The sequence below is a fragment of the Zonotrichia albicollis genome, chromosome 5, assembly GCF_047830755.1.
Source record: "Zonotrichia albicollis isolate bZonAlb1 chromosome 5, bZonAlb1.hap1, whole genome shotgun sequence".
Taxonomy (NCBI): Eukaryota; Metazoa; Chordata; class Aves; order Passeriformes; family Passerellidae; genus Zonotrichia; species Zonotrichia albicollis.
Window position 1 is genome coordinate 30,911,983 of NC_133823.1, and position 26,884 is coordinate 30,938,866.

General features: G+C 36.6%; 1 non-coding gene across 2 annotated transcripts; it reads left to right on the forward strand.

Annotated features, from left to right (window-relative positions):
• Window positions 1-25,386, forward strand: LOC113459178 (uncharacterized). 2 transcript variants are annotated; one of them, XR_012580437.1, is made up of 5 exons: window positions 19-341; window positions 12,161-12,287; window positions 15,787-15,903; window positions 22,152-22,330; window positions 25,005-25,386. It is a non-coding gene; the product is annotated as an uncharacterized LOC113459178 (transcript). The 2 variants fall into 2 exon arrangements; XR_012580436.1 differs by lacking the exons at window positions 15,787-15,903; window positions 22,152-22,330; window positions 25,005-25,386 and having other exon boundaries at window positions 1-341; window positions 12,161-14,981.
• Window positions 25,387-26,884: the final 1,498 nt, after the last annotated feature.

Consider the following 26,884-nt stretch of genomic DNA (forward strand, 5'->3'; position numbering starts at 1 on the left):
GCAACAGCACATTCTGAACCCTCGGTAAAAAGGGTTTGAGCTTACATTCTTGTATGAGCCAGCAGCATTGTTTCCCTCTTAACCACCGAAGTGACTTAACCAGTTTGACCAGGATCTAGTATCCTCCTGAGTAAAGACTTAACTGCTCCATTGAGAGCAGTTCCTTTCCACAGCCAGTCAGATGAGTAAACGCTTTTACACTTTTTCCTAGGCGAAGCAGTAGCAGTTCATGGAGCTGCCCTTCACAAACCTTGAAGTAGCTTTCATCTTGCTGGCTTTTGTCATTTTCACCTTGTTTACCCTGGCTTCTATCTACAGTGACTCCCATGACAACAAAGAAGGTAATGAACTAAAATAAATGTAGTACTTTACAGGTTTTACTAACTAATTTTCTAACTACATGTTTTGCGCTTTATCTTGCCGATAGACTTACAGTACCCTACGCCAGCTTTAGGAATAGTATTCCTAAAGGGGCAGAGAGTAATTGCTTAGGGGATCAGTGAAAGTCACTAGCATAGAAATTGTGTGAGGTCTGAGAAGGAAACCCTTTAGAGCCGGCTCTGCCCACTTGGCCGGAGCTGCGCCACGCAGCCGAGATAGCGCAGCGAGCAACCTCTGCTCTCAGCAGGGGAGGATTTTCTCCTGGCAGCAGTTCTGATTCATGGTCTGAGGAGTTAGAAAGTGCTTCGGTTGACAAAACTAAGAATGTTCTTGTAATCAAGGTAAATGTTTGTTTTCATAAGGCTGAAGCCAAGAATTTGCTGCTTTTTAAGAGAGTGAAAATGCCATTAAAAGCACGGGTGGGGATGTCTTTCTCCCATTCAAAAGATTCTGAAATCTGAATAAAACCCCAACCACATCCCCTGCTAGTTCTGCAAAGATTTAACATAACCTTACACCCTCAGCAGAGCATTCCCGTGTCACAGGAGTGCTGTCACAGCCACCTTCATGCCATCTGATCTCTTGCTGGCAGGAGTATCAGCGAGGCTGCTGGAGTGGAGCGGGAGCAGGGAGCTCTGGCCATCCCTATCAGTAAAGGAGTTCCTCTCCTCTTCCCAGCCTCCCGTTGGATCACCCTACCCCTGCTAAGCTTCCCCAAACTGGAGAAGTGGGAAAGGAAAGGAGGTAGGGAGAAAGGGACTGCAATAAACTCCTGAGGCACACAGCAATATAGCTGTTGTTTCTGCCATGTATGACAGAAACTAATCCTGTGTTACCTTGATTTCTGTCAAAAAATATGAAATTTATTTTATGGACGTTTTTTGAGCAACCCTAACAGAGTGCTCTCAATGTATGTCTCATATTGTAAAACTCTGGCCTGCCTAGTAATCTGTGAAACAATAGCTGACAGCATGAAAGGTAAGGAAGTGTCACAGCGCTTGCCGCTTGCATGTCAATGAGGTTTCTTTCTTGCTCTTCTGCTCCCTCAGATCTTACATCATTTCTGCACAGAAGGGGAAAGTGCCTGAAAACAATGCACATTTCTGTGGATAAAGTGTGGTTGCCATGAGAACTGACCTCATTCAGACAGCGTGGACACAAGCAGTTTTTCCTGGCAGAAGTCTGTTGTACTGACATGGCAAGAGAAGCCACTCCTCTCGCTCTGAGCAGGATGTGGGAAGCATGCGCTGCAAGGCATGCAGTCCTTGTGGCAACCAACAAATTCTGCAGAGGCAGGAACTTGGAAATGAGACCCTGTTTCACCAGTCTATAACTGAGATATGTCTTATGAGATCAAAAAAGAAAGTTAACAGAATCATTTTGATTTTAACTTATGCCTGCCATTGTGCAAAGACAAGGTTAGGTCCCTTTCCTTGTCCTCAGCTTCCACAGTAACTCACAACAGAGTTGTAGAGCGACTGACAGCATCTTCTTAGTGTCAAAACTGCATGCAAACTTTTCACTTGATCTGTTTATCTCACCACAACCACACTTTCAAAGAGAAAGCTGAATCTTCTGCTGAGCACTGTATGGGAGCAGAATCTTGATTTAAGAGCTCATAAATGCCAAATATCTCAAAAACTTTGGTGTGGCCTCAGCAGGCCTAGGACTCACTTTGCTAAATAGAACTATATTCAAAGAACTTTGTATGAAATTATTTTGGACAGAATTGTTGTGAGAACAATTCATGCTTACTACTCTAGTTAAATAACCCCTGAATTCAGGCAGCATCCTTCTGCAGTAGCAGAGCTTTGTAACCATGTTTATGCCTTTCTCCTTCAATGCTTTTTTAAAATCTGCATTTAGAGAAAAGACCAGCAAGCAGGGAATCTATAAAAAGCCTTCTTCCTAAGTTAAGGGGCAAAAGGAGAATGAAAACCCTACACCCCCTTTGCACTAACATTGACAGATGTCTGGTTAGAAGAGCTAAGTGAAACGTGTTTCAATGAGGTGCTGTCCTTCATCAGCCTTTTAGCACACTCATACAGCACTGGGCCCCTGCATTCTACTCACAGCTGGAAGAAGTCTCCTTCGCCTCCCCTCTTGCATGTTATCCGAACAGAAAAAAAGGGCTACAGGAGGGTTCTAATTTATATTCCAGTTCAGTTATTTAAGAGAAGACAGTTGTACTTTTTTGGGGGAATATGACTGTGCTTGTTTTATTTTCTCCTGTGGCCAGGAAGTTTGCACATCATTTGCTTTTCCCACTACACCAAACATAGTGTGTATTTTTCAGATATTTATTTAGGTTAAGGAAATGAGAAATTGAAATGTTATCCTGTATTTCTCAAGCTTCTAAGGCAAGCTTTGAGGGAAATTGTTCTGAAAAACCAATCTCACCACATATTACAGTATTTTATCACGGTACTGTGTAGCGGGGGATGCAGTGCAAATTAGCCGTTCCTGTTCTAGCTCAGAAGCCAGTGCTCAGATTTTCCACTTCAATAGACTGGGAGAGAGGAGTGTGCATGGCCAAGTGTGGCAAACTAGACATATCAAATAGAGTAATTAGAAAGTGAGAAGTATGCTTACCTTCTATTAGAAGATAAGTGTTTTCCTCCCTCAGAAAAATGAGGGCATGTTCTGTAAGATTATTCTACCTTTGAGCAAATGCAACAATTCATGCAAATGTAAAGAATGTCATCCTTCAAAGGATATCTACCTGAAGAAGAGAAGGAGAATATTTGGAACAATGTTCTTTGTTCAGGGAAGAAAAATAAGAAATCTGAGAGCATTTATTCATTAACTGAGGTGGAAGTAAGAGAAACTCCTCATAACATGACAACCGAGATGCTTGAGGAAGGGCAATGAACAAGTAGAAAAACATTGTGGAAAAATGCAGGAATGTTTCACTCAGTTTGTCATAAGGAAACTTAACTCAGAAAACTAAATTTAAAATAATGCATGCATCATTATGCATAACAGTAGCTACTGGAAGTAGTACAGAAGCTTACAGAAAGTCTAAATGTAAAATCAAGAATATACTCATTGGCTGTGTTCTAGAGCCTTTTTTGCTGGCATTACACGTTGTTCCTTACAGTTAAATGCCAACAGGCTGGCATCTGGCACAATCTGCAGGACATGGATTAGAGTATAATTTGGAAATCTGTAGTGGTGTGATGTTCTGATGGAGGCTGCAGCACGTGTTTGCTGCTGCCCTTTTAGAAGAGGCCAAACCCACTGTCACAACTTCCATGGAACATAATTTCCATGGCCCAGTGCCACTGTAGCTCTTTATGTAAGGAATAGCTGTGAGAAAGCAGTCTTCTGATTTTCTAGGATCCTTTCTTCTGTGTAGGAGGTAAGCCTTGCCTTTAATTCTTTTCCCAATTTGACCAGTATCCCTGTCAGGAACCCAACAACAACTCCTTGAGGCACAGTGCAGTGTACTTCACAGAGTTTTGTTCTAAGGAATATAAAAGATAACAGATTTACTGTAAAAAGGTAAAAGAGAGTGGGATTTTAAGAACTTGTGATGCATTTGCTGCCAAGAACAGACAGTCATGAGAAGAACAGTTCCAAGCAGAGTCTATGCAATAAATCTCCCACTGGAGGGAGATGTGTAGTCACTGTGAGCCACTAGCTCTGCTACTTGGAGGAGAATTATCTTGCAAAGACCAGAAACAATTCATGAATCCCTGGAAGCTCTGCTTTCAGCAGTGTCTGCTAGAATTGAAATCTCAAGTCTGAAGATTAAAATGCCTGTTTTGCCATTCATATCTCCATTGCATGGCAAGCTATTCCAAACACAGGTGCAGCAAGGGAGTTCTATTTACTTAGCAGATTTTTGCCTCAGGGAAATTTGATTTCATATGCACTAATTGAATTTCAGTGGAAGAAATTTACTCTTTTGCTCCACTTACACAGCATAATCCAAATGATAAGACAGCAAGGAAGATACCCAGAAAATTTATTTCTCCTTATCTATATTCTTTTTTACAGAAAAACAAACAAACAAACTATTCATATAGTGGAAATAAAGGAAGTATTGCCTACACTAAACCACAATTTTAAAAATTTACTTGTATTAAAACTACTTAAATTTTTCCATGTTTAAGAATAGTGACCCTAAAAACTGAGTTGTCTGAGCTGATCTCTTTGAAGACTTCACTTGTAATGATTTGAGTGCTGACATACTAAACAGCGAGAAGTACAAACAGGTACAAACAGTAAATGCACTCAAGAAATGTATCTTCTAACGTTTAAGATACTTCTAATATTTTTGGTAAGTTGTATATTAGGAAAGTTTAATATTTCCATTATATCTCTAAAGATAATTTCTTTTGTTTACAAACTGCTAGTGAGCCTTGTAAGGCCATGGATTCATACAGAATGCTGCAAGCACACAAATCTGCAGACAAAGCCCCTTCTGATTCTTTTTCTTATAAAAATTAAGGCTCACTAAGCAAACTTAGTGATCACACATTTACAAAGAACAGGTTATGTCTAGAAAAATGACATATGCTAAAACCTTCAAAATCACACCAAAGGGAGCAATAAATGTTGTACATCAGCCACTATTTCACAGAATGAGATAGGTATGGGCCAAGTCCTGAGAACTCCAAGAAAGAAAGAGAGTAACATCGTTTCCTACTAGTCAATAAATCTGATTATAATGGAGAATAAAATATCATGCAAAAGGCAATATCTAATCACATAACATATTTTTTTGTTACTGATTACTAGGAATTACTGAATAATTTTGAATAAGAAACTTTGCATGACATGATAAAGTTTTCTACACATTTTCATCCCAGCTGAATCAATCTTCACCTGTATGTTACCTACAAAGCACAATTTCAGGAATAAAGAGCCATGCATCCATTCTTATGAGGGAAAATTAAAGCACGTAACAACAGTGTTAGATCTGCAGGAGGAAACCTGGAGAATTAATGTTTAACCTTCCCTTTATCAGAAAGGGACACTTTTCACCATCCTTGGGACAGTCCTTAGTGGCTTGCATCGATTTGATAATTTAGTACCAGTTTCATTCCATGAAAAGGGGAGATAGCACAATTCACATGCTTGATGCATTCTGCTCTAGAGGTCAGTATTTTCAAATTCTAAAGCAGCAAAATAGTCAGGTGTAGGCTCTTTAGCTTGGGGCTTTTTGTTCACCCCATTGACATAATTAATAACATTAAAGACTGTGAGATTACCCAGTCACTTAATGATTTTTTTCTCTGCTGCCTAACTTTTGTCAGGTTACTTTCACATCTTATTAAAGATTGTGTCACTGCTTAGAATAATGTAATTAGTGTTTTTCAGACTTTGCTACAATCAGCACTTTCCTTTAACACCTATGTTCCTTCTATCATTAGTGTTTGATCTTGCCCTGTGTGAAAACTCTTTAAACTATTTTAAGGATCTCTCTAATAAGAGGTCAAAAGTTTACTTGTATTATAAATTATTCAGAAGTATTCTACCTACTTAAGTGAAATTACAGTAAAATTTCAGTTCATTTGATGAAAGAGAATTTGGAATTCATATTCCTGGGTTTAAAATCAACCATAAATGTGAGCTCCTTACCATCGTGTTTGATACTGTAGTAAAAAAAGAAAGGTATTTTTCAGTAACTGCTTTAAACTCTGCTGCTTTTTACACTGCACTATGGACTTCAGAAGTACTACTTGGGTGTCACAGCAGATATTTTAATAATGCTTGTTAAATTGAATGAAATCACCACAACACTTAAGACCCCTCAGTATGTGCCATATGTTCCTTTTACTACTTGCAGTCCTTAGAAATGAGGTTTACAGTGGAAAAGACTCACTTGGGCTTCAGAATCAGAATCCCTTCAGAACCATGTTTATGTCTGGCCTCAATCACAGCATGTGTCACATAATATTATCAAAGCACCAAGGAAGGGGCAATGACATCCTTAGACATATGAGAGGATGGGGGTACATTACAGCTTTTCCTCATTTCTTGCTTTATAATTTAAAGATTCCTTATGAATTTCCATTTGAAGTAGTTTCGAAAAAGCCTGAGTTGCATTTCACAATTTCTCAAGTTCAGAGAGAGCTTGTGTTGATCTGAATATCCCTTTCACAAATCAGTAATAAAACTGTATGTGATTTATGCTCAAAGAAACTTTTAGCCCTAAAGCAAAAATAGCAAATGTACTTAAGACCAGTGTTACACCTAATAGAAGATCAATGCAAGAGGAGGACATTCTAAAAATATAAGTAACCCAAATATTCAGCTCTTTGAAGACACTAAAAGTGGGAGCTGATATAATTCTGTTCCAAATTTGATTATTTAAAGTAAAGTACTTTAAAATTGTAGAGAATTAAATCCTGTGGGAGGATTTTTATATTTAATATTCTTCTCTGTATCATATATAAATTTCTTTTAAGAATCATGGAGGTTTGGGGGAAAGAATATAGCTTACAGCAGAATTTTCAGATGTACTACTAAAACCAGGCTATCACTGAATAATGAAAATGTAGGGCCTTTTACTCTGATGAAAAAATCGGTATAGGGCCACCCATGGTGTACAGATTTAATGACAGTAGCACCTTGGCTGGATGGAACTACAGGAAATGCTGAAGCACAACCATCTGTATAGCAACACAGGCATGGTCCTAGAGGTGAAAACTTGCAGGTAATTGATGAATAATTAAATAAAAGAATGTATTTAATCTGAAATAATTATAGCAACTCCTTTGTCTGAAGGTATTTTATAAACAATTTTAGTTGCTAGGAAAGTACTTCAGAGTCTACAGGCCAGAAGAGGAAGAGGGGGATGAAAGGTCCTCAGTGGAAGGACCAGGGAGACGTCTTCATTCGTAAACATCATCTGCCACTGCTCCATCAAGTGCAGATTGAATGCATTATTTCGACTCAAAAAAGCCATGATAAGTGGACCATGAGATGCCATGTGCTGATCAGAACAAAACTGAGGTATTTAAAGACAGTAGTATCAACATCAAACACCAAATCCAAGGGATCTAGGTCTCTATGAGCTAGATAGTTTTATTGTCTTGTTTTTTGTTGGTTTGGGTTTTTTGTTGGTTTTTTTCTTTGAGAAAACTTTTTGAGAAACCTAATAGGCCTACAGCTAGTCTTCCCACATACAAAAATATTGCCAGGGTGCTTTCCTGTCACCCCTTTGCCTCCCAGCATATAAAGTTTAAAGTTCAATAACTCCCTTCAGTGGCAAAACTCAGGGAAAATAAGTCACCTTTGAAAAGCCCTACAGGGGAGGATAAAAAAGAAAGAAAAAAACAGCTCTGTGTTTTCAAACTAATAATGTGGGAGTAAGAGTGAACACTAAGACTTTCCCAGGAATCCCTAAGGAACTGGCATATATTATTTTAGGACTAAATTCAGTCCATATTGCTGTCAAAGGATTGCTTTTGAAATGTTGAGTAACACTCATGGATTTGATGACATTTTTACTAAACTCAGAAGTATACAACAGTTTTTCTTTCCCTGGGAGGTAAACGTTGCTGATATATACATATACATATATATACATACACACACACATACACATATATATATATATATATATATATATATATATATATATATAAAATATGTATAACAAATTAAGTGCCAGAGAGGTTAAGTAGTCCTTCCCATATTAGAAAATAACAGTTTGGTTTCAAAGAAGGCAATAAATGAGATTACTCTGCAAGCTTCTGTTCTCTGTCTTCTAATTCTATTTTCCCCTTAAAAACATGATACTCTTGCACTCCAACTCTGTACGTGGCCTCTAGAAAAGCCTTTTTGAGGACTATGTTTTACAAGTAGTTCTCTGCCTGTGGGAGCATTCATGTCTAAAAGAATATGGAAGGGAAAGGCTCACCAATTCAGGGAGTTCTGCTGGCTTTGTGCCCTAGAACATTCTTCAAGGATGGCAAAGCCACAAGTGTGAGCATGCACTCAGACTCATCTTGGAGCTAGAAATGTTTAAAATGTGAGTGAAATCTGAAATTATTTGATGCTTCTGCTTGGCTCCCATGTTCTATTCTCTATTTCTCTGAGCTCTGCCCCTGTCTCCACTGACACCACACAGCTCTCTCAGGCCAGTGCTTAACTGCACCTGTGAAGGAGAGGCAACTGCAGAAACACAGAGAAGTGACCTTGGGCAGGCTTTTGCCAGAGCCAGCTGGAATCTTGCTAACATATCTCAAAATAAAATTTGTTTTCTTTAGTCTCCTGTATTCTTCACTATACAGCCTTCAATTTGAGAGACATTTTGTTTGTGGGTGATGGAGTGTGAAGAAAAGGTGGGGGCAGATTTTTGCAAAAAAGTGATGGATCTGTCCTCAAACTGGTTTATAACAAAGATAAGCTTTGTTGCACTGCTTAAAAATAAAATCCCCCTCCTTCTAGATAATTTTGCTACTAAGACTGATATCTAAGATTAAGTAGAAAAAATTACTTATAAAACATGTTTTTAAAATATGAAAATATTTTAAAATAAAAAGCAATATATTTCTTCATTATGGTTGAATTTCATGCAACTTGCACTGAAATACAGGGAGGGATCTACCAACCTCTAAGTTAAAGATTTCTGTTCTCTCTGCTCCATGTAAAAGGATGCTCCTGACTTCCAGAACCTCAAGAAAACTTTTCAGCCTGGGGGAAGCTGACAAAGTTGTAAAAAACCCCAAACCAACAACAACACTAAGAGATTGCTATTGTGATTTCAATGGAAGATAACCTAAGGATCAGGAGGAGAAAGAGAAAGATAAAATACTAACCATTAATGAGGCAGAATTAAAAGTAATAAGGCATAAACAGGCAAACTTAAGGTAAAAGCATAGCTGTTTTTCAGTGACCTCTTCATATAAAAAATATTTATAAAAATTGGAAACATTGTGAGACAATTAATAACAGAGGCATTGGAAGTTAGTAGTGATCAGGTAACCCAGAGCAGTCCCTTTGTACACAAGCAGGTAGGATGGCTCATCTGGAGCTTGTTTTGCTCACATAAATTGTCAGTGTTCGATTCAGACCACAGCATAAACAAGAGAAATAAGACTTGTGAGCCCATCCAGAGAGAACAATTCTAAAAAGGTGTGCTACCAAGGCCAGAGCAAAGGCCTCCATCTAGTAACAGTTCAAATATAGGAGGACATAATTTAAGAAGAGGTTAGACAAGTACTTTGAGTGTTGAATAACTGTTCTTTGGAAGGCTGCAAAAACAAAAGTGCATCTTTTAAAGGGAAGAACACAGATGCCTAAGGACTTCAGGACAAGTCAGTCATGGAGAAAGTACAGAGAAGTACATGAAGAGGAGAGAATAACAAAAAAAAAAAAAAAGAAAAAAAAAGAAATTCAAGCTAGATGTCACAGTATCTAAAGGCACCAGCAGTCTTCTCAGGAAATGCAATCTTTTTCCTTGCTGCAAATTTATGCAATAGGTCAAATATATATGTTTGCCTTGTTTTCTTTGATGGCAGATTGTATAGATCAGATATCAAAGTATGTTAAGCCTATGCAATGACTGCAATTTTAAAACCACTAGAGGTGGTCCAATAGAAAAGAGCTGGAAATTGAGTAACTCCCTAATGATATATTTCAGGGTTTGAATGCTATCAAAGCAGAAACTATATTCTTTTTTCTTCAACTAGTAAAGGTCAAACATCTGAAAACATGACTGAGATGCATATGAAACAGTAAAGTGAAGCAGAGTAGTAGAGCTTCCCATAGGAAAAGTGGAAACCAAAGAAATAAGTTAACACTGGAGATTGAAGAAGTGAGAGCTCTGCATAAAAATGGTTTCTGTGTACATTTAAGAACCTCTCATTTCCTTCTGTTAGTATAGAAAATCAAAAGGCCCACAACAGGCTGAAGTTTAAATATTGCAGTGTGAAAACAGTCAGCAAGCTCCTTACCTAGAGATAAAATGCAGGAGAAAAAAAAAAGTCCATTTTCAGGCAGTAAAAATACAAAAGTATGGTGAGACTAAAGGCCAGAGATGCTGTTGAATAAGCCACCAGCTTTCATCTCTGTTTAATGCCCTCTGGCACATGGACACTTTGGAGAAAACTGCAGACTTAAAAATTAATGAGCATAGCATGCCATGGCTGAACCAGGATTAGTTTGATCCCAGCTTGTAATAAATAATGAAAAAGTGGTGGCTGTAAAATAATTAAATAAGTATACAAAGCCCAGAGTGAAGTAGTGACTTTATACTGTAGAGCGGAACTAGACTGTTTTAGAAAACAGGAAAGTTCTTTTAATAAAAATCACAAGACATATTGAAACAGAGATAAGAGAGGCTGGTTTTATTTTGTTAGGCATATTATATATTTTTAGGATTGTAACTAAAAGCATTAAAAATCTGCTCAGATAATACACCCAAAACAAGTGAATAATACTGTGGTAACACTGATAAATTACATTGACAGCAAGTGCATTTATCAATAACTGAACTTTTAGCAAGTTAGCAGAAGTGGGAAGTTGGATACTCAGTTTATCTGTAATATTTCTTCCTATTTTAAAATACAGGAAATACTTTTAAAGAAATATAAATGCTGAAAGTATTTTGAAAAATCAGTATCAGACAGTACTGATAGACATATCCTAGGATGGTGGCATTCTGAGGGGGAAAAAATTGTTAACAAAAATCGAACGTACTCAAAAAAAATACACTTACAGATATTTAATATTGGCAAGTTCTAGAAAGTTATTTGTGTGCTATTAATTGTGAAGTGGATTTGTAAGAATTATTTTCAAAACTTTAGCTACATGTATAAACAATTTGATACATTTAAAAGTAATATATGAAGTGTTTCCACTGTTTCACATGCTTAAAGTTTATTGATTTCTTTGGCACAGTATATCAGGGTTATAAAATTAAAGATGGTTTGAATACTTATGACAATATTAACAGCGAAGAAAGTACAACCTTATGAAATGTTAGACTTTGGTTTTGTAAACTCAGAAAATGTGTTCAGATTTACAGATCTTTTTTCTTGATTTCAGAAAATTTCCTTCTACCAATCATGCTAATGAAATTATCCCTTAAAACCACATCATTATTTATTTACTTATTTTAAGGAAAGTTCTTAAGCCACACTGAAATCCAAATTGTAATCTCCCATAATAATGAAAGATTATTCTTTCTGTTACCATGACATGAGGTTTTGGTTATGCTTTGGAATTAGACTTGCCAAAAAATTTCCAAGTTCTGAAATGTTTTGGCTATTTTTAGTGGGGAAACCAGACAGTTCTATGTACAAATGAAATATATTCACTGCTAAAGAAATGCTATTTGACATTGGTCTGAAAGCATTAATTACTTAATTTCATTAACTCAATTAACTGATTTTCCTTCCTCTTGCAAACAATCATGACAAAATTTTCAGTCACAAATAGCCTGAAATAAAGGGAGGAACATTCTTTACTTATTTCACATCTTTTCCTCTCCCTTAGAGTTAATGTTCTGCTTTTGGCTCAGAGCTAATTCTAATAAAAAACCAAGAACTTGGGAAACACACAGATGGCCCCACACTATAAATTATGTGGTTGTCTTACGTGGGCGGTATGTAAAACATTGCTTCTTCACTCCCTATAGCAAGCCTGAAATCAGAAGGCACATGGTGCTTAATAAGGCTTTTTACATTTTCCATTTTCAATGTGTGTAAAAACTTAGTGACCTTCAGAAATAAGTCTTGTCAATTAGGAAAACCTTTCTGTAACGTCATGCCTCCACATCTAAAATGCTTTTCATTAATGGTGGCTTTATTCTTGCCAGAGAAAAGCTACACACAGGAAGAAAACAAGAGAAGGAGAAAATCCAACAAGAAAAAGAAGCATTCGAATATGAGTGAAGTGGTTTAGAATATTACCCAAGTCCACTGTTGGAAACACTCGTGAAAGAGGTATCTGTGGATGGATGCTGGTCACCTGAAGACAGTGAGAAAGCGGATGTGAGAAAGGAAGGACCTGGTCATCCATCAGATGGAATCCAGACGTGACAATTAGAGTTAATGAACCATGACCCATGAAGCTGCTTCAGCACCTTTTTACAGCCCCACTTCATGGCCTTCATAAAAGTACCAGGGCTTATTTAGAGCACATCTGCTCTAAATTCCCCAAGGAGAAACTTGCATTCAGAAATTATTTTTTGTTCCTTCACCACTTTTCAGTCATTTATAAAGAATATTTAACAGCAGTGTATTTACTTCTCTACCTATTCAGTCAACAGAATATCAGAATTGAAAGATAATTTTTTTACAATAAAACAATATTATTATAATAGTTATTTAGCTTGCATTAGCTTTAATAAGCTGCTGAGGCTGACTGAAAAGTACCAGGCAAATGTGGAGTTTTTTAATTTCTTCAGTATCATGGCATCTATATCCAAGTATTGCCTTTGGTTTTAAATACTTAGAGTGCCTTGCAAAAATCAGGTTGATTTACTGCTTTGGCAGAGTGCCTCAGTCAGCCTTGGTACTGAAGTCCTCAGTTTCTTCACAGAGCAGATAAAACTAATAAAGCAATACCTCTTCCTCCCTGAAGTGCAGAAGATCTGCTGAACTTCTAAGGCTGAGGTTGGAACTGATCCTTCTTGCCTTATGGACAAAGCATTTCTGCAGTTTTTGGGTCCTATTCATTCCCTTAGGTCTCATCCAGTGCTGCACCCACACTGCTTCTTCCATCCACATGCAAAAAGAAGCAAAGGGAAGGACAAAGTAGCTCATGGACTAATTGTTAGAAAACTCCCTTTTGCATACTAGGAGATGACTGGAAGAGCTCTGGGCTGGGCTACAAGGTGTAATATGCAGAGGAAAAAAGTAATTACTTTCCTCACCACAACGACATGAATAAAAATATCATGAAATTTACCCTGTTGACCCCAAATATCACAAATTTGACCCTGACCCAAAGCTTCAGATGGCAATATCTGAGCAGCCTAATTATGGCACTTTCAGACTGTCAGTGTTCTTCAGGAAAGTAAAGAGAATACTTTCTTCTCATGTTAACCACTAATTTAAAAAATAATCAATCTGCACAATAATCCACGACCAAGTAAATGCTAGAGCCACTTGCTGAAAAAATACATGTATTTTCTTAAGACATTATTGGTCAGCCAAAGTCTGATGCGTATAGTAGAACAAAAATTATTTTCCGAAACAAATCAATTCGCTAACAAAACTGATATCTATATTACAATTGCTTTTTGGCAATAGTAGACACTCCCAGGAATCCTTGTCCAGCATAGCCTTTGTCAAAGCCTCCCATAGTAAAAAACATTATTCCCCTGGTTTCATATCAAGCAAAGACATCTCAGCAGCTGATGCCTCTTTAAATCTGAACTGAAAGAAAGCCACCATTCAGAAATAAGACTCTATTTTGCACTTGCACATGGAAATGTCTGTGGTATTTGCAGGACCTCACTGGGAGTCATTGCCTTTCAAGGGAAGTAGCTCATAGAATTATTGTATTATAATAATTTTTCCATAGCCTAAATAGCAGTTGAAATACTAAACTGCTTTATTACAGCAAAGTTTTCTCAATTAAAAAAAAAAAAAAAAGTGCTTCACACTGTGTTAAATGTCTTGGTAACAACAATCCCTGAAACTGTCTCTGCTAGCATACACACCATTGTTAAGACAAGTTCAGGTTTGTCTTCATTATTTCATCGACTTGTTTTTTTGATTTAACTTTCCTAGAGCTCATTAAATGCTACTGGTATTGAAAACATGGTCGAACTAGTGAAAAAATAAAATATAAAGTTTTATATAAAGTAGCAAAATCTTTAAATTATTGAATAGTGTTTGCTGCAAATACCATCTGCCTTGTGTAAACACCAAATTATTTTTGCAAATATGTAACCAAAAACCATAAACAACGTAGTGAATAAACCACCCACAGACCAGGCAAATTATCTTTTAAAGGCCCACTCTTTTAATAATTTCCTCCAACCCAAACCTACTTCAGTAAGTCTGGACATAAAACATAACAAAAGAAATAATTGTTTTTGTCTTCATTAAGATGTCATATAAACATACTTAATGGGAGATCTCTATGTAAACAAAACTTTCTAAGAGAAACTGCTTTAATCGACCTTTGGCATGAGTTGATTTCAAGTCATTCTAGGATGAATGAACCTAACACATACATATTCTAATTCTTTTTATTTAAGAACTACAGTAAAGTGCATTTATCTGTAAACCTAGTTTATTTGGGGTTTAATTAATTTTTTAATTACTGTTTTGATGACATTTAATCTACAAATTAGTTATTTTGATTAAAAAGAAACCACTGTTTCTCATTCAATGTTCTCATTCAAAACAACTCATGTTTGTAGGGAGATACATTAGGAAAGACAACTTCAGTGTTGACACAAAGATAAGAGGGCACTGGGAATCATGACTTGGAAGCATGAATGTCCAGTCCTTCTTGAGAATTACAGTCCAAGCTTTTGCATACATTCAGGGAAAAACTAAAGAGAACTTTCTTTTAACTAATAAAAGCTGTACAGGACCAACCACTCAGTACAGTAAATGTATCAGAAAATGTCACATGTACTAATTAAATTATAGTATTAAATTATTCTTTTTAAATCTCAATCCATGTTTTCAGTGGCCTGTGTTCCTGTTTTACATGCTAAGTGAGTCATGGCTTTAAGAACATGTAAAATTCCACTTGAAAAGGGGACAGTATAATGGGACATGGATTCAACGAAAAGAGTTTTAAGTGTGAAAAATACTGTGTCCTTCTTTTCACTAAACTGCTATAGGAAACAGAAGCCGACATTAGATGGAGATGATTTTCAGCTTCATCTTGGAGACTCTCTTAAGACAAAAATTAGGATTAAATACTACAAAGAAACTTCTCTCCAGATGAAGAGATCCTCTGAACAGATCATCATACACTTAGTTAAGAGTCTAATTGAAAACCCATTTAAGACGAACAGTACAGAAACTACTTTGAAATAAAAACATCCACACAGGAGCTGTATCACTTGGAAAACTTTTCATTGTAAACCAACTCAGCCTTCTTATACAGGCAAAGATGAGTCTTTCATGGACACATTGGCAAATCCCAAATATGGAGATAAAATCACTTCTTATATTATTGTCCAGTCATAACAAACCTAATTTTAATGATTTGTAGGTATAAACATTGGAACATTGAATGTACCATAGAATCATCACCTAATTACATGTCTAATATTAAGAAACAGGCAGCAGCTATGCATACATGGTAAAGAGGCAGATGTTTTATTAGGAATATGCAGTAGCACTTTGCCAGATTAAAATTCTGCGCTGTCTTCTGTAACTATGCACAACTTGAATATACTGTTCAAAATATGCTTCTGTAAGAGGACAAAACATGTCATCTACCACACTGAAGCTGTAAACTTCCCTGCAGGCAATTTCTGCTCTTCCCAAGCATCCTCCTTCTCCTGCCATGTTAAAACCATTACTTCTGTGACACATGGCAAAGTTTTCCAGCTGTAGTGGACCCAAGTAAAGATCCTGGCTTAAGGTAAGTCTTTTATTAATGTGAATCTGATTTTGTTGAAGTCAGAAAATGTTTACTGCTGAATTCAGTTAGGGAACAACTTGGATTTACTAGCCCATTCCTGCTCACGGCACTATTTAGAGAAGAGGACCTGTAATTTTGGAAGTGACTTGTTCAGCTCAATGGCCACATCCTCAGGGCTGAAGTAAACTAATATTTTATCAAAAATTCCCATAAGAGTGACTTCTCCACAGGGCAAGCAATCCTTTCCAAGAGACACCATAGAGGTGAAGTAATTTTTTTCTTGTTTTGAAATTTAGTGGTTACTGCTCCTTAGTGTACTATCTCTGCACTGACAGAGAAATCTACTTCCTCCTGACTGTTGTCCTCCTTATTGTTTTAGTAGGTTTTTAACAGTAAAAAGCAGAAAAGAAAGAGTACCATTAGTTTAGAAAGTTAATCTTAGAAAGCAATGGAAAGTACCTCAACAAACGTGTGGACCTAAGCCATAAACTTAGAGGTAATGATAAAAAAAACACTAAGAAAGAAAAAGAAAAAGGTTGTGTGAACTACTATTTTACATGAAATTGCATAAAGAATTGATCACACCAGATTATTACTGCAGTAGCATAAAATTCATATGACTAAAACCAATGGTTTAATTTAAGAATTAAAGGTAATACCTTTTGCACCAGAAAATTCCTAGTCAGCCATTTCCACTCATTTCCATGACAGACTACTGTTGACTGTCTTCCATTTCACTTGGCCCCCAAGTACTAAGTACCCATGTCATATGAATTGATACCTGACCAAGTCTTACATTCATCTTCCTATTTTCTGAACAACTGGCAAACAAGGAAAACAAACAGGAAGATCCTGTTTGGAAACCCCTTACTTTGAAGGACTGACAAAAGCTGCCTCACTACAGCCCTTGCAAGGACATTTTCCATGACTGGCTGAACCAAGCAGCACACAGTATTCCTAGGGGATCCCTTTGATCCCAGGAGTATCATTTACCTGTGTTACGGGTCATTTATTTATTTGTCTTCTCAGCCAATATCCTTTGATCTAACAAATTCAGGATGCCACTGCTCTGGTATATGGCAAAGTAATTAATTCCAGCAGTAATGTCTTCAAAGATGATGTTGTAATTGAGCACAGAAGGAAAAGCCACAAAAGAAGAAAGCAGATAGACATAAATAGTATATCTAATTCAGCTAAGAACCAAACTTTGTATGTTGGTCTGAGTGGGAAGATTTGGAAGATTAAGCTACACACTGTAGTCTTTTTCTCCATTTTATGTTACATGTAAATCTTGTATTTATTAAAAGATAATTGACAGATGTAAATTCATGGGACTATATGGTTATATATTCTAAAAAAGGTCATATAAAAGTGCTAAAAATAGCATTCACTTATTTTTTTAAATTAAGGAATTCAAGATGTATTCTCATTGCTTTCCTAGTAACACTCAAAGTACTCAAAGTGATATTGAAGCCATGCAATATATGCACATATGGGCCAAATTTTAGCTCAAACTTCACAACCTGTACAATTTTTTGAGGTTGTTCAGGACAGACCAATCACAAAGTGAGTATTTTATTAAATATATATATACATATATGTATATATCCTGTCTTAGATTTTCTTATCTCATTCTATAATGTACTTGGGCTCCTTGTTATTCTCTAATTTTCTTTGAGGCTCACTCATGGGCTGCCATGGACTGTCAGGGAGTATGCCCACTTTATCTTTAAATCCCAACAGCCAGGCTGACTGCAAAAAGACCAAGCTCTAACTCAGAATGCTGAAGTTATCTCTGCATAAGCAAGTAGTGCAGCCCCACAGGAGAAGGCTTGTAGAGCAAACCTGTTGGTACCAAGAATGCAACAGCCAAACTCCGTGTATTTCAGGTGTGTGTACTCAGACAGGCTGATAATCAGCTTCTGTGGATTGAACACCCCTTAACAGTTGGACTGCATCTATTGTACTCATCTTCAATTCACAATTAGGTGAAAAAGAATGCAGTTAGCAAATTCTGATACCTCTTCATGACACTAAGTACATTAATTCAGAATGACTGGGATATCCACTGTAAAAGTGCACTCCTGATAAAAATCCCAAATTTAGCAAGAGTCTGGAGAGGGTATGATTTTATGAATGCACATACTAGTGCTGTGGCACAAAAACTTGAAGTTTAATATTCTTACTTGCTTTGTTAGAATTCAGGCAAAATACTCAACCCTAAAATTTGACATTTTACTCTGCTTCACATGTTCTGACTCTAAAGCATTGAATTCAAATTAGTTCCTGGAAGCAGTCATGCTGGAAGCTTAAAACTGTATTTGCATATTCCATTTGGGCTACTACTGTAGATTTAGACTTTAAGATTACTCTTTAATGCATATTTCCTATTTTTTTAATCTACCCCATAACCTTCTTCATAAAAGTTTTCTACAAAGACATAATATATCACATTCCATGGTATGATCTCTTCAACTGAGTGAAACAGATGTAAAATGTGACATTTTTTCTGGGTGGCAGAGTTTGTTGATAAGAAATTTCCTTTATTACTACCCATGTTTGCTCATATCAGTAATGGGATGATGACTGTGGTAAAGGTCATATTGGTTCGATACAGCATAAAAACATGCAGAAAATTTAGTACTGTGCATCAAAGAAATGTTGTTATGCATTTAAAAATTTTACCTTTGATTTATTAGATGTAATATTTAACTATTTGTTCTGTGGAAACTGCATAAAATGTTAGCAATTTATACCTGGATGCAAGCCCAAAGTAATAACTGGAATTATAATTGATAAAAACATAGCTCTTCAAATGTTAGCTGTATGTCCCTGTGTCTTTCTTTTCTGAAGCAAAAGATTTGGAGTGAAATATTGCTTCAGAACAATATAATGCTTCAGAAGAGCTGCACAGACCTCAGTGAGAGAGGAGTGAATAACTTCTCACAGAGATGGAAAGATTTTAATCTTTTCTGCTTTCTCCAAATACCCTCGGGAAGCAGGAAAATAATGGATGGGTAGCACACAGCTCTCACGTGGCCTCTGCCAGCCCTTCCTATCAGCACCTGTCAAAGCTTCATCTGCAGGCTGATTTAACGTGTGGTCTCTCAGAAAGAAGGCTTTCCTATCAAACCCCCTTATCTACCTGCTCTGCGTGAGATAGATGGAGGAGGTCATGGCCTTTGGAGGGGTTATTTGCAGATCTTCCCTCTCTCTTTTTCATTGAGTTTTTTATGTGAAAGGGAATCTGAGTGGTGCTATTTACGGCCCTGCTGAGGAAGATTAGCAGAGCTGCGGGACAGTGATACACACATAAATTCTGCGATGCTGTCGCTCGGGGCCCACAGGGATGAAAGTGCAGCGCTAATGGCACAGCTCAGCATGCTGGGGGCAGCTTCGTGCAAGGAACACGACGGTAACAAAAACATATTTACAAAGCTATTAAGGGCCATGATATGGGTCAGTACTTTTGGGCACCCCGTAACTCGTCCCCTCTTCCTTCCTCCTCTTCTGCCTCTTCCTTTCCACTTTTTGCTCCTCCTCCTCTTCCAATCAACAAGGACGTATCTTATTTATCATTTACTAAAATTTTCACTATTCCCAGGGATGATTTGAAAGACTGCAGTGTTTTTTTTTGTTTTGTTATAGATTTAATATAAAATATGTACTTTGCCAAAATGACACTTTATATAATTTTATCAGTCTTCAATTACTATTCCAGTCTTGCAAATGTATTTTTTTAGAACTCTTAAGTAAAATGCATGGATTTTCTTGTCATTCCTTGAATTATTGTATGCAAGATGTATAATTTCTAGTGTTAGATTTTTGCTATTTGAAACAAAGCCTTCTTTACAGCAAATACTCGGGTTTTTTTCTACACTACGCATTTACCATCCCAGAACACCTAGCTCCTTTTAAAATTGCCCATTACCACCTGTTTAAGAACAGCTCTATTGACATTGTAATGTGCTGAACCACTTATGCATGCACATGCAGAAACTCCTTTTCAGACCTGATGTCTTCAGTCAGATACATTTGTAGTTGTAGATGTCAAAGGTACCCACCTCAATCCCCCCCACAGGCTCTGTCACCACCTATGAATCTCTAACTTTCTACAGGAAAATACTTCCCTCTTTTAACTGCATCTTTTTTTTCTACCCCTGCCTCAGAAAAGCATTCAGATCCCTGAGTTAACACTAGTTGCATAGCTTAAGTGATAGTAAAGGATAACACAACCTTATGCTTTTAAGATCCAAAATGGTAGTGAAAGCAAATTAATTTCTGTATTTTTTGTATAAGAAAAAAATCATAAATTTTAGAGTTGTTACAACTACTCTATTTATTAAGATGTTTCAAACTGTAATAAATTACATCTGATTAATTTATGGTTTAGAAGAAAATTAGTGGAAATGTAAGTAACTAGCTTTCAGTCAGCATTTATTTGATTTAAACTAATTTTTGTGTTTGAGCACTTTTCGGTTGTAAACTTGAAAGCAAAAAGTCAAAGATTACTTGAGTTCAAAACAAAAACTCCAAAGCTGGCTCTTCCTGAGCATTCTTTAAGCTCCCCTCCTCCCTGATAGATCCAACACTGCTTATCTCTGAATGATAACACTTGAACTTAAAAAAGGAACACCAAATGAAGAACCAACCTCTGCCCAGCCACATGCCCAAAACTGGCACAAAGTTACAGATTTGGGTTTACTTCTCCTTTTAAGACCTGAAACTGAATTACTGGAGATGACAGAAGCTGCTATCCCTGTAGCTTATGTGGCCTTGGCACAGTGGAACCAGTCACAGAAAGTGGTAAGAAAACAAGGGCCTGACTAAAAGAATGGGATCTGGAAAGAGGGTTAGAGCTAGGGACACAAAGCAAGGAAAACAGAGGAAGGGTAAGAGTAAAAGAAAAATATAGAAAGAATCATAGGTAGAGAGATTAGGAAAGGAAGAAAAATACACAATGAAGAAAAAAGCAGAAAAGCAAGAAAGAAATAGATTTTGATCAGGTTTTACTCAATTGTATCCCTTTAATCAGTTACTCCTGATCTTGTACTATAAAAGGTGCCATTTTATTGAAGCCCTTTTAATTGCTTAGTAAAAGAACTACCTTTCTTTCAAATTTTGTAACTTAAATGACTCTTGATATGACTCTTTAAGACTTTTTCTTCCCAACTTGGCTCATAGTCTGTATCCCTAAGTTCTTGGAATTCTTTTTTAGTTAAAGGCCTCAGTGAAATATTTTGTACTACCATCCTTGGCTAAACAGTTACCCTTAAATACATGTAGAGGAAGAATTTTGTGCCACTTTGTGTGCTTTTCATAAGTGAATTTCAGCCAGGCATAACATTTCCTTACTAACACTGCCAGAAGGCACAACCAGCAAGTACAATAGCTTCTTTTCTTGTCACATGACCAAAACCAAACAAGTCCAAGAATACACACTCAGCAATACTAGAAAACATGGCGGAAGAAATTCTAGCAGAAGAAAAAAAAATCACTGTAAAAAGAGAGAGAAATTGAGGCAGAAGAAGATATGATATTCCTCCCAAAAGGCAATTTATGGACACATTGTGTATGCTCAGGAAAACCTGGTGTAGACATCAGCATCCACTGCTGCTCATTATTAGCATAGGAAGTTCAGTGCTTGAAGAAACTAAAACATCCCTTCATCCTTTAGCAGTCACCAAATTCTCTAACTTTTTTATTATTTATTCCCCCCTTATTTTGGCAAAAAAAAAAAAAAAAAAAGCCTATATAGTTACCTCATTTCATCAATTTTTTTTGTCTTTTGCATTCAAGATATTTTTTATTACATTTCTCTTCTTCTTCCCAAGTATCTTTTACTGATTTTGTAAGCAGGGAAGGACATAAAAAGTGCAGGGGGAATATGAATGGCCATCTCAACCACTTTTCTTACATTATGTGCCTTTATCAATGACCCTGTTGTATGGAAAGTACTTGTCCATGCCTCCCACTGTGAGCCATTCATATTTGTGTGTGGTTTGCTTTTAAAGTACTTGGTTTTGTTCAGGTGGCTATCTAAAAAGCAGTTCTATTTCAGGAAGGCAGCTCTTGGTGTTTTGGTGACAGGTGGTCCCACTAAAGCATTATTATTTATTTGCTTAGCTGGCTGTAGATAACAAATACACTGAACAGTCCCTTCTTTGCTCAGAAGGGAGTGAAGGCTCATGCAGTCTGCAACACAACTTTCCCAATTTAAGCTCCTTTGTCACTGTTTCTTTTCACAGAACTCTGTTCCCTTACTTGAAAGGATTACTACCAGGAGAGTGACCACCTGAAAGGTGCACAGACCTTATGAGGTCTGCCACAAGAACCTGCATCACCTGTTTGATTTTGACAAGTTCATACAATGCCTCCTTAACTTTGAGGGAATTAGGACTGGCCAAAATCTCGCAAAGGAAGCCAGGTCAGTAAATGCAGACCCAGACTGAAAGTCCTCATACAAGATAGGTTTTAAGAAAGTGCTTAAGCTGATTTCCCTTCAGCAACCAGCCCTTGAATATATGCCATAGGTGCCTTCCTCACTGAAAGGAAGCTGAGAGCAACCACAGCTGGACATTTCTTATGGCAATGACAATATTGCACCTCCATAACTGAAAGTGTGCTGATTTCCAGCAGTCTTAGATTTTCAGTGGTTAACTTCCTTGGTTGAAATTGTTTTCCTTCCTTTAGACTCTTTTTGAAATGTCATTGACTTTCATCTACTATTGTTCTTTAGTCTGAACTGGTTGTATGTTGAACATTAAAAAAATCCCTAAAAACCAACAACAAGCAAAATCAACTACAAAAGGTTTGGTAGGGTGTAAAATCGAGAATATGTAATTGCCTTTTAAAAAATGTAATGCAGTGACTGTTATCAAAAAGTGATGCTATATAGACTGTCTGCAGGGACAAAATGTAGTTCAGTGTCTGAGTGATTCAGCACTTACTGAGGTACTTCTGAAAGTGTATGCATTTTACTTTTAGCCAAGTTCTACTTCTCTTTGCGACAAACAAGTTATTTTATACCTCTTCCATTTGCAAACATTCAGTTCAAAGAATCATTGATTTGTGAACCTAATGAGTTTTTAAGTGTTGCCTTAAAGACATCGAATTTGTGAACACGTGTAACTGCAACTTCTAGTTGTGACAGACCAAGGATTTTAGGATAAAGACATTGTCTCCATGCATATTCACAAAGTATACATATGCATTGCTTATGGGAATTATTATCAATATTTTGAAAAGGAATCTAAGACAATCACAGTGCTCCAGAAACAGAAAAAAAAATTTAGGTCATAGTGTTTTGCTTCAATGCCTTCCATCACCTCAATGATGAGAATGTAACAATTCATGATGAAACAGTAACCAAAAAATGGGATAAACTAGAGTTCTGCCGTGGATTCTCTAGCTCATTCTGGTGTGCTGGTGTACATAGACTTGGAATTGTAAACTTCCAGACCTTAGGGTGACTTTATTTTCTCACTAGCTCAGGTTTCTTTTGGGTTTTTTTACATCGCTGGGGATCTCTAAATGACTATCTGGGGCAAGTCCTCAAAGGATCCTAATACAGTTTATTGACTGGTTTTGTCCTTTGTTTTACAACAAAACAGTATTTCCAACATATTTTCATTTGTTTGCACAGCACAAGCTGAAAAACCTGTTTTCTGTGTTAAAGACCACAACTGCTGGACTGTTACAGTTATGTCCAGTTATTCCTGAACAAATGATCACAGATTATTCTGAAATAAGTTTTACTTCTGCTCTGCCCTTCTGGCTGGGCATTTTAACATTTTTCATCTCCTTAAAATATCAAGTCATTATACTAATGTATAGTGTTTTTCATTACAAATGGGGTTTTTTTTCTCATGTATCACAATTTCTTTGACTTGTCAAGCATCTATTAAATATATTGAAAACCACTTGGTGGTAGAAATTTAGTTTGTATATCCATTTGCATGAAAACAAGCTCCCATCCCAATTTTGTGTTTACTAATAGACTCATGTATCTCTATATTAAACTGTGTTCTCCAACACATACCAGTTGTGTGAAGTAGGAATAAAAGTATCCAAAACATTTCAGGCCTGTCTCCAGTCAGATAAAATATAGAGCAGACAGCATGCAGAACTATTGTATTCTGTTCTGGTTAACTAAAAGTCTAAAAAACTCTAAATAAAATTTGTTCTCACAATTCTTTTTTTTTTCTTATCTGCCAGCCATCATGAAAAAAAATGCTTAGACTGAAAATCCAAAGATTAAAACATCCAATCAGACACATTTAGAAAAGTTCCCAACACAGCCACAAATTCCCACCATACTTGAAAAAAGAATTTCAGAGAATGCATTTTACACATTGGCATGGATGATGGCAATATTGGCAGGGCTGCTTTATACAGCAATTTCCCTCCCCAATTTTTAATATCTCAGGTACTCAGAAACCACTTTGCAGGAGCTGTTTAGAGGGCTGTTCAGCAGATACTGCTAAAATTTACCAATGCCTCCATTTTACTGTTATCTTACTGCTATCTGGAGCAGTTCAGAAAGAGCAAGCAAAAAAAGACAAGGAAGGAGGTAGCAAAGAGTACTTTGGGGAAAATCTGTAACAGGAGAGACCTGAATTAGAGATAGTGAGGACAGATTAGGCAGAGGCCTTATCTATTCGAGAGAGAATGCACTCGTCTGGAAGGCAGGGAAGTTTGAACTCCCTTACCTCTTTCCCGGAGGGCACTTGCAGCCCCAGGTGAGCCGCATGAAGGACCAACCCAGGCAGTTGCACCAGCCTCTGTAATCTCATTTACTTATAGAGCAGCACCGCATCTAATTAGAGAGGTTAGGAGCCACATTTCAATAGCCAGTAATACAATATTAAGCTGGAGAGGTATTAGGCTGCTAATATGAGAAAGTTTGACCTTGATGGGAGCTCTTGTTCAGAGTGAGGTTTTGTCACAGTATAAAAACCTCCTCAGCTGCCTTTGTCCCAGCTTGCATAACTGCTACACCAGAGCAAGTATGATGCTCTCTGAATATTTTCAGGCACTCTACTTTTTTATACACAAAACTTTTTAATCAATCACTTACTTCCTACTTATTCATCTTCCAGATTCAGGATAAACTTCTGATGAATGTACGACTAGACGGACCAATGCTGTCAAGAGGTAGAGTTCTTACAGAATTTGTTACACCTTCTAAAAATGATGGGTTTTGGATTTGTGTAGCCAAGGACCAACAGCTACGACAGAAAAAAAAAAAAAATCAAAGCCTAATCTAATGCAAAACACATGGAATTGCATTAAAAAAATTAGTAGCTAATTGGCATTAAGATGTTATGAGAAAACATTAAATCATCTGTTATTGTTATAAAAAGAAGCAGTGACAATTTACAGCAGAATCTAAATGATTTAAATTGGCACAATTCCTGCATATAAACAAGGATCACAGTTGAACATATTTTCTAGCTCTGTGTGAGCAATTCAAACCAATTGAAGCAGTACTGCAGCAAACTGATTTTGAAAAACTAATAGAGAAAAAGTAATCAAAGGTGTCTTTTTTCCAATGAATCTTCACCTTTAATATATAATTAGAATTTGGCTACTTAATTAGGTGTGAAGTATTTTTTTTTCAATAAAAGACCTGTGTTAAATGTTTTTGTTTCTTTCTAACTTTCTATTTACACAGGACATAAAATATTCACTTATGTTTACTTTTTTGTAGGTAGCTCACCTCTAGCAGTTTTCTGATGATTTAGTAAAGAATACTGGACAGATCTTTTACTATGTTTTTCAGTGTGTAGGTGTTCAGAGGGAAATTGAACATATTAATGTTTTAATGAAAAATGTTAAATATTTTAATTAAAAAATAAATATATACATTTTGAATTGAAAACAGTTGTCTTTGATTAACTGGAACATTCTCCTCAATATGCTATGCTGGAATCCCCCATTTTGTCAAAGATAACTCTGGACAAAGGAAAAAAAAGACTGTAAAACACTAAAACAAATGGATACCCCAGTTCTTTCAGTTTTTCCAGACAAATAGAGGGGCAAAGATACATTGTCATTTGGACAAATTTTTTCTCCACAGAGAATGTTTGCTAAATTCATCTAAATTTATCTGAATAACATCAAAATTAAAATATTATAGCTAGTTTTGGGAAGAACAGTTCCAAAATACTAGGGATCAAAACTACCTATTAAAAAACCTAAAAAAATTATCAAGAAAGGGATACTTTCTAAGAACTTTGTAAAAGTTTCTTACCTAAGAACGTTCTAAAAAGTTCTTAAATATTTTAGAAGGAATATAATCATCTCATATCTACTACACCCATAATCTTCTATAACTATGATAACAGATATGAACACAGACAAGGCCTTTCAAAGTTTGCTCTGTTGAAGATATTATGCTTTCTTGTATAAGTTACCCTACCAAACTTTTCCTCTCCATTTCTTTTCTCTGAAATATCACCTTTTTGATTTTTTTTTTTTTAATACAGGACAATAAAGTTGTCAGCTTGCACTGGCTTGGAAAATGAAGATGTTTGCTGTACATGCAATTAGTCCATTAACTCTAAAGCTATGCTATTTTACCAAGGGGTGGCCAAGAGGTTAGAGGGAGAGAACAACCTCAGCTCTCCCTCAGCTTTGACAAACCCATTGTGAAAGGGACACCCTTCATCTCATTTATAAGACACATGGTCCCATAAAGCCAAGATTTATAAGGCTGTATAAATTATGCGTACATGTCAAGGAGACAAAAGCAGTCTCTGTCAGCATCATGGCGTGCTTTTCATCACTACAGAAAAAAGAAAGGAACATGCAATTTTCAAAAGGTCTCCTTTCATCACCTGGAAACATCTACAGGATGAACTGAAAAGAGAGGCAAACTTGTTGTGCTATCTGAATATACCCACTGGGCTCATGGATAGACAAGGAGAGCACCAAGGAGGGTGGGGGGAAATCAAGAAAAGAATTGGAACTTTGCTGT